Below are 15,136 nucleotides of genomic sequence, written 5' to 3'. Positions count from 1 at the left end.
ACCAAGGCTATCATCAACGTATGAATTAACGGGCATATGGCTGAAGCTCTGATTGATACCGGTAGCTCTGAAAGTTTCGTCAACAGCTCGCTAGTGAAGGGCAGGAAATGGGTAATCCACCCGACAGACAATACGGTATGCATGGCCGCCACATCACTACAGTCCCGCGTACGAGGGTACTGCAATGTTGAATTGGACGTAAAAGGGTACACGCATCGGGATGTAAGGGTACTGGTGCTTCATGATTTATGCGCAGACGTAATTCTGGGTCATAATGTCCTCAAGCAGCACACGAGCGTCGAAATACCCTTTGGAGGAAGCAAACCTCGTCTAATTTTAAATGCTCTGACCACCGCAGAGGTAACGTCCCCCCAGCTGTTTGCTAACTTGTCGCCGGTCTGTAAACCGATAGCGATCAAATCGCGGCGATATACCACTGCTGATATGAACTTCATCACTTCAGAGACCAAGCGATTACTGGAGGAAGGAATTATAGAACCGAGCGATTCGCCATGACGCGCACAGGTGTTGGTCACCGCCAATCAGAACCATAAGAAACGAATGGTTGTCGATTATTCCCAAACAGTCAATCGTTTCACCCAACTCGATGCCTACCCCCTGCCGCGCATAGACGAGATGGTCGAATGCGTGGCCAATTATAAGATATTCAGCACCATCGATTTGCGAAGCGCCTATCATCAAATTCCCATCCGAGAGGCAGACAAACCTTACACCGCATTCCAGGCAGGTAGACGCCTCTACCAATTCAGGAGGATTCCGTTCGGTGTCACGAATGGAGTAGCTTGCTTCCAACGGGTTATGGACGACATCATCTCAGATGAAAACCTCAAAGACACTTTTGTTTACGTGGACAATGTCACAGTGTGCGGTAGGGATCAGAGGGAACATGATAGGAATCTGGACAGATTCTTGAGCATTGCTAGAAAATATAATCTGACCCTCAACTACGAGAAATGCGTATTCTCGGCAAGGTCAATTGACCTTCTCGGCTACACGATAGCCGACGGCACGATTAAGCCTGATCCTGAACGATTGCGCCCACTTCCTGAGCTCAGGACCTGCAGACCTCAGACCCCCACCTCAGGACCTGCAGACAATGCGTCGGGTGATCGGGATGTTCGCTTACTACGTGAGATGGATTTCCCAATACTCCGAGAAAATACATCCCCTAGTGCATTGCAAAAACTTCCCACCAGATGCCGCTGTTGTAAAAGCTTTCCACAGCCTCAAAGATGATATCAGTAATTCCGTGGTATTATCGATCGATAGCTCGGTGCCCTTCGTGGTGGAAACAGATGCTTCAGATCACGCCATAGCTGCGACGCTTAATCAGTCTGGGCGACCCATCGCGTTCTTCTCGAGAACTCTCTCTGGAAGCGAGCAGAGACACTCGGCAATAGAGAAGGAAGCGGACGCTATTGTCGAAGCCCTGCGTAAATGGAGACACTATTTACTGGCAAACCATTTCACGCTCGTTACGGACCAACGATCCGTGGCATTCATGTTTGATGGGAAAAATAACGGGAAAATTAAGAATGAAAAAATTACGAGATGGCGGATAGACCTAGCCTGCTATAGTTACGACATTGTTTACCGGCCCGGGAGGGAAAACCCTGCTGCAGATACCTTCTCTCGGGTCTACTGTTCGGCGACAATCAGTCAGGCTTTGCAAGACCTCCATGTGTCTCTTTGCCACCCGGGGGTAACCAGAATGGCACATTTCGTGCGCAGACAAAACCTTTCCTATTCTATTGAAGATATTAAACAAATGAATGCTTCATGCCCTGTTTGTGCTGAACTAAAACCCAGATTCTATGGCGCGGCTTCTGGCAGATTGATCAAGGCCACTTCTCCCTTCGAGAGACTAAATATCGACTTCAAAGGGCCCCTGCCGACCGAGACAGACAACAGATACATATTCACTGTTGTTGATGAGTATTCAAGGTTCCCTTTCGCATTTCCGTGCTCGGATATGACCTCGGGCACTGTCGTGAAATGTCTGTCTGACCTCTTCGCTATGTTTGGGAGACCTTCGTACATACATTCAGACAGAGGGCCGTGTTTCATGTCGGCCGGGCTAAAACAATTCCTATTAGAGCTCGGCATAGCAACTAGTCGAACGACGGGTTACAACCCACAGGGTAATGGTCAGGTGGAACGGTGTAACGGAGTCATTTGGAAAGCCGTAACTCTGGTGCTGAAATCGAGAGGACTGGGCCCCGAGCGGTGGGAGGTTACCCTTCTCGACGCTCTGAATTCCATACGCTCTTTGCTCTGCACGTCCACCAATGCAACTCCTCACAAACGAATGTTTACTCACCAGCGACGTTATGTTGACGGCCAATCGGTGCCCAACTGGCTAACCCATCCCGGAACAGTGTTCATGAAACGCCCGGTACGACAAAGCAAGTATGAACCCATGGTGGAGGGGGTCGAACTCATCGATACTAATCCAGAGTATGCTCATGTCAGACTCCCGGATGGCAGGGAGACCACTGTGTCGGTTCGCCATTTGGCTCCCTCAGGTACTCCTCCCACAGGTACACCACCATCTGGCACCCCTCCCTCTGACATCCCCTCCCCAGGTGTTCCCCCCCCAGGAACTCCACCCGGGAACGGTGGCGACGGAGCTGCCGCGTTCCACCCGAGAGCGATCGAGGAGTCATCCCCGGCACGAGTCGAGGCTCGCCAAGAGGATCGGAAGCCTCCCTCAAGTGAAACCGCCATTTACTCCCGGAGAGGTCGACGGATAAAACCCCCTCGCCGACTCGATCTGTAAAAGGGATTACCGGCATCCTCGATGCTCATGCTCCTATATGCTCATTACATCATATATCGATGCTCATTACCATGCTCCTACAACTCAAAATAACCCTCACTGCTTGGCATGTATGCTTCTGTAGTTTAGATAGTTCGCGCTGCTTGAAATGTATACTCCGATAGCGCTGAAGTAATCATGGTGCGTTAGTTGGGCCTCTAGTTACATTTTAAAGACGGGGAGAATGTGGTGAATTGAAGGTCGTGACGTGTGATCACATGTCGTACGGCTCGAGCACGGAATAGATAAAGCCAAGCTCCGCGCGGACGGGGCGATTGTCCCAGGGGCATTGTCATTTTCGGCGGCGGTTCACTTGGTGCTCGTTGAATGGTGAGAATTGAGAGTATATCGGACTTCGTGCTTATACTGATTTATTTTGCGGTGATTAATTGCACGTGTATACATTACTGCTTATGTACTCCTTGCTGCACCTGTATTCCCTGATGTGCCCGTAGAAGCGGCTTCAATCAAATGGAATAAAGCCTACACTCCGAAGGTTCTTCTCTCGCTTTCATTTCAATAACAACCGATAGTCTCCACTTCAACTACACCGTTATTTCCAAGCAAGCGATTTTTTTTTTTCTGCAACTGGGTAAGAGTTGTGCCCCGGGTTGGAGTGCAGTTTTACCGCTTTCCCACCTAAATCTTTGGATATCGGTTCTGAGAAGAGAAAAATGGCGACCTGGAGAACCTGACTGGTTGTGTCACCTTCATTTTGTCTCCGGTATGTAACGAATTTCTGATACGTTATTTCAGTAGTTGGTATTAAATAGCCGGTGGTTACAAAATATTATCTGATTTGTGTCATTAAAATGCATTATATCCCTTGTTTTATTGACAGAATGAGATAGGCCAGATCGCCTTTCTAACAGCTGTCTAACGCGCAGTTCTGAGTTGTTTCACTAGAGAAAGTCACATCGATATGAATAATACATAAAAATATACCCATCAGAGATGAGAAATCCCCTGCCATTGAAACATTTTTTTCAAGATGGCCGCCCCAGTCGGCCATCTTGGATCCGGCCACGCCCAAAATCAATAGGGTTCTTCCTTTTCAGGTGGTACATGTGTGACCCAAATTTCAAATCGATATGGCGAACAGTTTGAGTTATCGCACTCACAGCTATAAATGTTGATGCTCGGACAGACGGATGGACGGACGGACGACCCGGGTGACAACAATATCCCCCTTGCGCCACGTGGCAGGGGATAAAAAACTAGCACTTGGAAATATCCACAGCAGTGTGGCATTACACCGTATGTTTGTCATGGAAAAAATATAATGTATCTGTAAGCAAACCGACGAACGAAGATTTTCTACAAACTTGGCATTTAGACAAGAGCTTCACTTAAAATTAACTTGTGGCAGCAGTCGGGTTAAAAAAAAGTGATGCTGGTTGCTGAACAAAATAAGCAACAACAAATACAATAATAGTGAAATGATAAAAACAGGTTTACCTTTACCTCACGATAATACAGTTCTTGTCAGCTTTCGTCGAGATTATGTCACGAACAAACCCAGCGACATAATATGAGTAGGCGTCCATACTGTTGAAGGCTTTCAGGCTGGTTTGAGTGCAAGGACTCGGCGTTTCAACAAGGTAAACACAGATGTCAGGGAAAACGATTTGAGGCCAAAATTTCCTTTCTGTTGTCCATTTATCCTTTGAAATAATATAAGGATCTTCACTAAGACCACACAGCTTCAGTTTTTCGCAGTACCTCTTCTTAGAAATAGCCCAGAAGTTTGCTAAACACGTGTGTGGTAGCCATGATTTTTTGCCACTCAATATGGCAAAAAATGGGAAAAAATTTTTGTTCCTGTTCCTTACCTTCTGCTGTGACATCACTCGCTTAGTGCATAGGGTCAATAGTGCGAATGACGTAATGATGTAAATGAACACAGGTGTGTTGGCCAACCCCATCCGGATATATATATATATATATATATATATATATATATATATATATATATATATATATATATATATATATATATATATATATATATATATATATATATATATATATTGTTGCGGTTCTTGGAACCACATGCATACAACAGATAGTTGTCCCGAGACAGTTATGCCATTAATATATGTGCAGATAGACACCTTCCTTATGTGTCGTGGGAGGACAAGGGAGTGCATTGTGATGGGCTATTAGTTAGGATTATTAAATCATTTTTCCCTTTTATTTTATTCCCACCTTTTCTTTTCCGAGGTAAATCTGCCTCGCTTGCCCCTCGTCTCACTTACCACAGCGTGGCAACCCACGGTACCCTCCCCAACGATCACTTCTGAGGCAAAATTGCAACGTGCACTATGGAGTAGACTGGCCCTTTGAGCTTCCACCGTCCACTCGAGGCCAGACGTGTGTGGCATGTCACGTACGCTTTTGCACCCAGGTGGGCGGGCTATACCGGCGTCTGGCCGAAACCCGGCCCAGGATGGAGGACCACATGGGGGGGTCGGGGCCAGTCGGAACGCCGACTCAGGTGATGACGTCGGATTCGGCATGGCCCCTCCCCCGACCTCCAGGCTCTATAAAACACGAAGTCCTCCGTGAGGGTTGTTGTGTGTGTTCGGTGTGGGTGTCCTCACGTGGAGTGTTCCTGCTACTTGACTCCGCCCACGTCTCGCCTCAACAGCCCGCCTTCTGTTCCTCGTCTCTGCCCACACAACTTCGCTTCCTGCTTCTCAACCAAGCCACCTGCCTGTTCCTGCCTACTGCTCCACCCTCGCCTTCTGGACTTCTCCACTCAAGCTCCTCCTATTCGGAACACGATCTCCACACATGCGGCTGTGGCTAAAACAACGTGCCTGCTGTCGGGTGCCGCACCACGGAGCATCCATCCCCCGAAACACCCAGGTACCAAAAACTAGAACCTCAACCCCCTCCCTCCTTGGCTGCAAAAGTCCTTTTTTTATATGCCTGATATATATATATATATATATATATATATATATATATATATATATATATATATATATATATATGTATTATGTGATACCGTCTGTCCGTCTGTCTGTCTGTCTGTCTGTCCGTCCGTCCGTCCGTTTCCGCACTCTAACACCCAAAGTTTTCAACTTTCACGTTTCATATTTGGTACATAGGTACAGACTGTGGAGACGGTGTGTCGCGACATACGTTCGTCATCCAAAGTGGTTGCCATAGCAACCAGGATGCTGTTTTTCCATCTATTCCTGTCCGCACTCTAACTCCCAAAGTTTTCAACTTTCACATTTCATATTTGGTACATAGGTACAGACTGTGGAGACGGTGTGTCGCGACATACGTTCGTCATCTAAAGTGGTTGCCATGGCAACCAGGATGCTGTTTTCCATGTTGTAGTACAATTCTGTATATACCTTCTTGTTCGGGCGTATCTTGTGTATACCTTGTGTAATTCTGTATATACCTTGTGTTCAGGCATTCTTGTTTTCATTGGGGTTTCTTCTTTTTCTGTGTGTGTGTCTGAATGTGCTGGTGCCTGTCTGTTAAGTAAGCCTTTAGAAGATCTTTTATTGTTACTGTGAATAATCTTGCATCATGTCTGCACTGTCTGCTTTAGTAAGTTGCTTGTATAATGGTCGCACCCCCCACACCCCTCTCCTCTTTCCCTGCGTTACATACCCAGTAAACCTTTGTTGTGCCACATGCTTTTCCTCGCTTACTTATTAATAAATCATTGTTATGAGGAATGTTCCCAGCTCGTCTTTGTCTTTTCCCCAATTGGTCCAGCATGGTTCGAATCTAAGTTTAGCCGGGTCTTTATTCCCAACAATCCGTTCCTACTCTAGCCGGTACGTCCTTAGCAGTGTCACTCGGCTGCATCCGATCCGGAAAGGTGATCCGGTTCGGACAAGGCATACTGAGGGCGTGGTTCCCCAGTAATTAAACCACGTGGTTAATTACGGAACCCGATTACATAGACGGGAAGACCCTTGGTCACGCGGTTGAGTTATTGGCGTCCACAGTCTGTTAAGCGACCCGCCGCATCACGGAATTATACATGAGTGATGACCTACAATTCTGGGGAGTCTGGTGGGAATCGACATAACTTCCCCCACCTCATGGTCTTCTCACCCGACCCTGCCGGCCCGCAACAATATGTATATGTATATATATATATATATATATATATATATATATATATATATATATATATATATATATATATATATATATATATATATATATATATATATATATATATACACAAGCCTGGTGTTGGCGCAGTGGTTAGGGCAGCGGCTTGGGATCCAAAAGGTCCTGAGTTCAAGCCCCGTTGGACCACTGAATTAATACACCAGGGGGTTGACTCAGCCTGTCATCCTTCCGAGGTCGGCGAAATGAGTACCAGTGTACTGGGCCGGTGTATACCCCGGTTAAAATAGGTGTACCATATCCCTGTGTTGTAAGAGGCGACCAGGGTTGCGTCAGGAAGGGCATCCGGCATAAAACATGTGCCAAATCACTATGCGGATCATACGGATGATCTGCTGTGGCGACCCCTAACGGGAGCAGCCGAAAGAAGAAGAAGAAGAAGATATATAATATATATATATATATATATATATATATATATATATATATATATATATATATATATATATATTGAATTGAAATACGCCCAAAACAACGCTGAAAGCCATTAAATGTAAATGGCTGCAGAGAAAAAGAAGAAGAGTAAAAACTGGCAAAACCGTCATCTGGTCCTGAAACAAGGAAACCTCTTCCACAGGACCACTGTGCAAGAGGTTGAAATGGGTTCAGAAACGAATCCGCGCTAAATGAATAATACCCCAATTTCTCTTCAACACTGGCATGTGTTTCTGCTAAGGAAATACAATTGAAACACAAAAACCTATATTTTGTGTCATTTTTCTTTTGTCATTAATTCATTAATGCATTATTTATTTATTTTTATTATGTGAATATCTAGATTTGTGCATATGTCTCCTCCATAACTCCAAAACCATAAAACCTAACAGCTTAAAACCTTGCATACATATTCGGAAAACTCCAAGGAAGTGCATGACTGAAAATTGGGTGTTTGGGCGAATTAAAACACCTCAAAACACGTCTTTTGAAGATAATTAACGGCCTTATTTAATTATAACCTTTATCAGGCGCGTGCTCTGTCAACACACTCTACGGGATCTTAAGGTATATACGAGGTAACCTCCATGGGGTCTGAAGCCACCATGTTTTTTGGTCTGCTTAACCTTACTTTGACTTGGAACAGGCTGCAACGATTTCTTAACGATAAAGTTTTTTTTTTTTTCTTTCGCTTTCCTCACTCATATCGAATGCCTGTTCATCATAGCTAAGAATCGTTGTGTACATCACTTTTGTAAGTACTATAGTTTTCAAATCCAGAGCTTGGAATGATTTCATGCATTATATGATGTGATTTTCCACGATCTACTCTCACGGACAAATTAAAGTATATTATTTCGGATTTGAGGATCGGATATCATCCGAACTAAATAAGTGTCGAAATCTGGAGTGAAATTATTTCTGCAGTTTTATAACGAAGCCGATATACCTATTTACTCTTCGCAAGCAAGGCTGTGTTCTCTCCTCCATACATACACCAGAAAATGTGAAATTTCCAAAGCATTAAACTGATCTTTTTACACTTTGGAGAATTATATTGAGTGAACAAAAGATTTAGGAACGTCCTAAAATTAACCAGCTTCATTGAGCTATATGATTGAATGTATTCACTGCTTGACCTCCCGCCCTGTCCCCCAGAGGAACTGCTTATCCATAGCATCTGCCAGATCTGTGTTTATTTTCGAAGGTTTCATAAGGTGCTCTACAGGGAATCAAAGCGAATCTGGTAAAAAACGGACGTTTTTAAAAAAAGTTATAACGTTTGCACGTACCGCGAACCGATGTACCATGTGATGCATGCACAGAGGAGCAGGCAACATGGCGGATTATCTGCAATGTTTATTTCACAGGCGATTAAACTTTGTGATGTCTCCAGGGTTGTTCTATGTTAAACAGCAACTCTTTTGTGGGTAAAGTCTTGATTTTTAATGAATTCATATTATTTCTTTAACTGAAGCAGGCATGGTGAAGGCCGGCTTTAAAGTTAAAGGGATCTGCAATGGTGTGCAGCCACAGTCTGGCCAGCTGTTCATTATGAACCATTTAATTGGAGTGCTTGCTTTAGTGCTTATACCACTTCCCGAGCGCCCTATTGTCGATAACGGTACAGTTAGGGTCCCGATCAGCAGTTGCTACAAGTGAGAGGTACATGATTTACAAAGGTTATATGGTTTCTCTTTGTGAGTCTCAAAGCAAAATATTATTACGGTTGTGGAAATTCACAGATGACCGTTCAGGTTCCCCGAAGATCAGTTATGTAGATAAGTGTGTGTTCCAGGTTATCATTTCCCCACCGATTTTATTAACATTTTCTTTGTTCATTATTGTTATAACCAAGGTTATAAAAACCATTTTTATTGTTACTGTATAACGTTTTTACGTCACTTCGGCCTGGATTCGGGATCAGCGATCAAATAATGTAAATCACGATTAAAAATTATTTTTTGATGATGCGGGAGTTATCTTTATTTAAATCAGTAGATGAAATATACACCATGTCTGATATTTGGGTCTTTCATGTCTCCGATGCCTTTGTCTCCATGAACGTATCATTCCCCATGACAAAAAACGGAAGCAAAAGGGTCATAGCCGACGACACGGATTCCAAATTGCCAGGGTATTGTGTTGTTGCTTACTATTCTCTCATGTGCACGCGTTGAGTATGAAGCTCACTACGTTCGCTATTAAACGCTGTGCGGTGTATAATCAAGATCGGGTTTGATTTCTATGTTGCGAATATTAAACGCTGTGCGGTGGATAAACACGATCGGGTTTGATTTCTATGTTGTGAATATTAAACGCTGTGCGGTGTATAAACACGATCGGGTTTGATTTCTATCTTGCAAATATTAATAAACGCTGTGCGGTGTATAAACACGATCAGGTTCGATTTCTATGTTGTGAATATTGTATCCACACTATTAAAAGTGTGTGTGTGTGTGTGTGTGTGTGTGTGTGTGTGTGTGTGTGTGTGTGTGTGTGTGTGTGTGTGTGTGTGTGTGTGTGTGTGTGTGTGTGTGTGTGTGTGTGTGTGTGTGTGTGTGTCAGTGTATGTGTGGCAGCCTCTACAATTTTACAATTAATTGTGACATATACTCCTTCAGACCCGCCGTCATCCATGGGATTCCTGCTTACGGTATAATATACATAAGGTCATTTTTGCAAGTGTGTCGAATGCACGTCATAATTCGGAAACCGGGAAGTCGGAAGTCATTGTCTTCAATTGACTGTAGCATTATTTTTTCATTCTATTGCCAATGGCATTGGCCCCATGTCAATCGGCTGAACTTGAAAAATTAACGTTACGAAATCAGGTGATGACGTCATAATTCGCAAACCGGAAGTCGGAAGTACAATTCTTTTACATCGGGACACTCCCGGGTACATGTTCTGTCAGCATGTGAAGTTTGGTGAAGATCAGTCCAGTCCTTTTCGCGTGCATAGGTCACAGAGAAACACACACGCAGACACACAGACAGACACACTTTCAACTATACATATATATATATATATATATATATATATATATATATATATATATATATATATATATATATATATATATATATATATATATATATATATATATATTTTTTTTTTTTTTTTTTTTTTTTTTTTAATGTCTCCAGGTAAGAATAATATACTTTCTGCATGTGTTGGCTTTGATTTTTATCCTTTCCTTTCTCAATTTGCCTTTTCTTTTTTTTATCTGTTAGCTTCTCTTCTTCTCTATTTCTCTGTCCTAATTTCTCTATTTCTCTCTTTCTCTCCCTTTCTTCAATCTCATCTCTTCTTATTTTGTGTAATTTCACTTGTGATAAAAAGAAACTGTCTTGTACATGGCTAATGTATCATCGCCTTATTCTCTTTCCCGCCCCTCTCCTGCCTCCTGCTCCACGATCGATACAGCGGTCGAACGACAACCAAGAAAGCAGCTCGCTTGCTTGCTAAAATGGCCGCCGTTCTGCTCCGTTGCGTACTTCACTGAATTGAACGCGGTTGCGCACGAGTGGGCTATCTTGCTCTGCTTTACGATCTTTGCTGTATACCTCCATGCTGTTGGAGGTCGATAACACTGTTACGGTTGAGGGAAGCGAGATCTCTACATCCACTGATGGTGTTTCCGTTTCATCAACTCCCCCCAATTATTTCCTTTACTTCACCAGGAGATGTTCCCACAACGGAAGAGCACATAGACGTGGTAACCAGTACAGATCCGTGTATCAATACTGACGACAGTATCGATATGCAGGACTGTACAAGCTTGTGTGACTCGGAAACTAAAACCTGACCTGGAGGAAGCAAACAGGAACAGTCAGGTGGAAACGGTGGAGAAGCTCACCAGTCAAGGTCCTACCCTCCCCGAACAAATAAGACTCTTCTTCCAAAATACATACAGGAAACGCAATATAAACCTGACGGAATACTTTCCAGATCTAACGTCCTTCCTCAAGTGTGCTCAGGCTATCGTACGTAAGCCCGACTTATTCGGTTTCCACCAGACACACTGTCACCGCTTAAAAAAATTGATCACCAAGGCGAAAAGGGATTCTAATCAATTATCCCACTTCTGATCTTATTATTTGAAGCTATTATTTTCCTCATGGCCAGTTTCAAGATTGGAACAATAAATGTTAATGGTGGTGGGAGTCCGCTCCGCAAGATCCAAATTAAACAGTTGGTTGAGGTCAACGGTCTTGACATAGCTTTGTTACAAGAGACCCATGCTGTCCGATCTGTTCAGGCTCAGTGGCGACTATTTATGGACAAGGAATGTTTCTTCAGTAACAACTCCACGTCGAAGGCAGGCATCATGTTTGTCTTAGGGAAACATTTCCATCCGTCCTGCCTTAAATTTATGAGTATTATTGATGGACACCTTGCCTCTGTGACCTTCTCTATCAATCAGATCAAGTTCACAATTCTCAATGTGTACGCTCCAAGCAAAAATGACGAGCGGATCTCCTTTTTTGCTGAACTGAGAAAATTCCTGCAAACACTGGATTTGCAGACTTGTCTAATTATTGGTGGCAATTTTAACTGTACTGTTAATGCTTCATTTGACCGGAACGGGCCGGAACCCCAACCATGTACCGCAAAACCTTTTGCAAACATCATTGCGAAATATAATCTTCATGATATTTGGAGTGTGCAGCACCCTTATGATCAGTCTTATACATGGTGTCGTTGTTTAAACAATCACATCTCACTTCGAGACTTGATTACATCTATGTAAATTCTCATTTATTACGTGGAGTTTATAAATCCGAGATCGTGCCTTCTGGTTTCTCCGACCATTCCCTAGCTCGAGTCTTTATTTAACTCTCAAACCATGTCCAGGGAGCTCTCACTGGAAATTCAATAACAGTTTACTAGAAAACCTCAACTTCATTCAGGCCTTTGATTCCTTCTGGACGGCTCTTCGAGAACAGAAGTTAAGCTGTTCCGTTAACCCGCTGATATGGTGGGATTTAGTAAAAACCCAAATTAAAGGGTTCTGTCAACAGTATCGTTTTTTCTCAACAAGAGCTAACCATGAAGTAAAGAAAATATTACAGTTCGAGATTTTACAACTCCAACGGGTCATTGGACAAAATAATAGTAACATACAAAAAACCTTAACTGAGAAACGGTCCTTAACCTAGAGGAATGCACATGGTGCCTTAGTTCGGATGAGGGTGCAGCACCTGAATGAGGCAGACGTACCAACCAAGTACTTCTTTTCCTTACAGAAACGTCTTCCCAGTAAACAGCTTTCTCAGCTGCGATTAGCAGATTCATCCATTACCTTTACACAATCAGAAATCAAACTTTTCGCGAAGGAATATTTTCGAAAATATATTCAATGGAACAAATAAATCCTGTCAGTGTTGCTCTATCTCCGTAGGCCTGCCAGTATTGTGTGCAGATGGGCGTTCCCAACTGGAAAGACCCATTACTTTGGATGAACTTGGCACTGCCTGGCACGGCCTTGCCATTGGGAAAGCACCTGGATTGGATGGACTTACAACCGAATTTTACAAGAAGTTTTGGCACTTATTGGGTCCAGAACTCATTAACACCTTGAACGCAAGCTGCCAGCTTGGAGACCTACCTCAGAGTTGCTGACAAGCTCTTCTTACCCTCATCCCAAAAAAGGGAGACATGTTGTGTATTGGAAATTGGGAGACATCCCTTGTGAGAGACATCATTGAACTGTGCAAGGAAAGCCCTAAAGATTTAGGACTTCTTCTCCTTAATCAGGGGAAAGCCTTTGACCGTGTTGACCATCGGTACCTTTTCGAAGTACTTGAGCGGTTTGGACTTGGTTCAACCTTCATCTCTGATATAAAGTTACCATGCAATAATATTTATAGTGTGCTTAAGATAAACAATGAACTTGTTGCACCTTTGTCTATTAACAAGGGAATTAAACAAGGTTGCCCTCTTTCTGGGTTGCTTTATGCTCTCTCCATCGAACCCCTACTGGTTTCTTTGCGCTGTCGACTAACGGGTTAGTTTGTCCCAGCTTGAACGGCCCATCAAGGTACTGGCATACGCCAATGATGTGTGTGTTCGTACAAGATATCAATGATGTTAACATCGTTCGTTATTGTTTGTCCTTATTTGAAAAGGCTTCTTCAGCCAAAATTAATTGTAACAAAACAAGCGCCGTTTGGCTCGGTCCGTTGTGCTACTCGGCCCCAAGACTTCCTGCTCCACTGTCATGGGCCAATGATGGTGTGAAATACCTTGGAGTGTTCTTTGGTAATAATACCACAGTTGCAAAAAATTGGGCTGGTCTGCTTGAGTTTGTTGAGGGTAAACTGCAAAAATTGAAAGGTCTGATCACACAACTGTCGTAGCGTGGAAGGGTCTTGGTCATCAACACACTGGTGGCCTTTACCTTATGGCACAGGTTCTTTGTGCTGCATCCTCCATCGGTGTTGCTTTAACAGCTCCAGAAGTGCTTTGTGTCCTTTTTCTGAGACGGAAAACACTGGCTGCAACCTGGGGTCCTCAGTTTACCACTGACCGATGGAGGACAAGGCCTGGTCGACATAAAGAGCTGGCTAATGGCCTTTCGACTCTCGGTTGCTCTTCGCATGCTATACACGCGACCCTCTCCACCATGGGTCAACGTCGCTCATCACCTTTTGCAACAGGCTGGAAGGCTCGGCTATGACCACTCTCTTTTCCTGATGGACCTTTTCAAAATCGACACATCCCCCCTCTCTAGTTTCTTTCAGAGCATGCTAAATGCGTGGCAAGCTCTGACAATAACAAGAGCTACACATTCTTACACGAAACAGATGTTTCTGGAAGAACCTTTGTTCTACAACTCCTTTTTCCCATGATATGCCTGCTGATAGGTGTTTGATTCAACGATTTACCGACAAGGCGTTAAATCTGTCGCAGATCTTCTCAGCCCAAACGGCAGCTGGATCGGAGCTGATGCATTGGCAAGCCTGGTCGGTGTGCGATCCTCTCGAATCGTGGCACGCATATTAGGTAGTGTGTTTTGGACATACACACAGCTCGCACCTGCTTGGGAGCAGGACCAGCAAAGCAATGAACAAAATGCACATCGAATACCTTCTCTCTCTTCCTTTCCTGAACTCGTATGTGCTTTTTCTCTTGCCAGCCCTCTTCCTTATCCCCCTTTTAACGTAGGCTTAAATGGCCTTCCCAAACAAAAAGACCTTTATTTGGGTTGTATAAAATTTCTTTCGCAACGGCAAATAACACAGCAGAAGGTTCGATGGAGAGACCTCTTACCTTGTTCTCCCCCTTATTTTCCTAACTGGAAAGGTTTTTATCACCCTCCTGTACTACCACCACGACATGGCGACCTCCAATGGAGACCAGTACACTGGATCCTTCCTTCTAATCACTTGTTACACCGTTATTCAAATCTGCTTGAAGATGAATGTCCTTATTGTAAGAAATCTGAAAACCTTTTTCACATCTATGTTGAATGCCAACAGTTGGCACCTTTATTTTACTTCGGAATTGTTTTGTCAGGTTTGGTTTGATTTTTTTAACACTTGTGTGACGTATCGGAACCAGCTACATCCCACTTGCAACGGCTTACAACCCAAATGGACCAGCTAACTGCCCAAGTGCAGGCTCTTACATGTCATCTTAAAGAAGAGCATGGTCACAGTTGGACCCGTGGGAATCAGCAAGGGC

At 43.8% G+C, this 15,136-nt stretch overlaps 1 protein-coding gene across 1 annotated transcript in view; it reads left to right on the top strand.

Annotated features, from left to right (window-relative positions):
* Positions 1–3,333: 3,333 nt before the first annotated feature.
* The window catches only part of LOC147018576 (uncharacterized), a 45,170-nt gene continuing 33,367 nt past the window's right edge, over positions 3,334–15,136 (top strand). The window contains exon 1 of the mRNA XM_085900085.1: positions 3,334–3,563. The gene's annotated coding sequence lies outside the window, so the exon portion shown is untranslated. The remainder of the gene's footprint in view (positions 3,564–15,136) is intronic.

This window comes from Eptatretus burgeri, chromosome 10 (assembly GCF_056783735.1).
Source record: "Eptatretus burgeri isolate ZD-2024b chromosome 10, Ebu_testis_v1, whole genome shotgun sequence".
Classification (NCBI taxonomy): Eukaryota; Metazoa; Chordata; class Myxini; order Myxiniformes; family Myxinidae; genus Eptatretus; species Eptatretus burgeri.
Note: the sequence above shows the minus strand (reverse complement) of the source record. Positions and strands in the feature narration are given on the sequence as shown.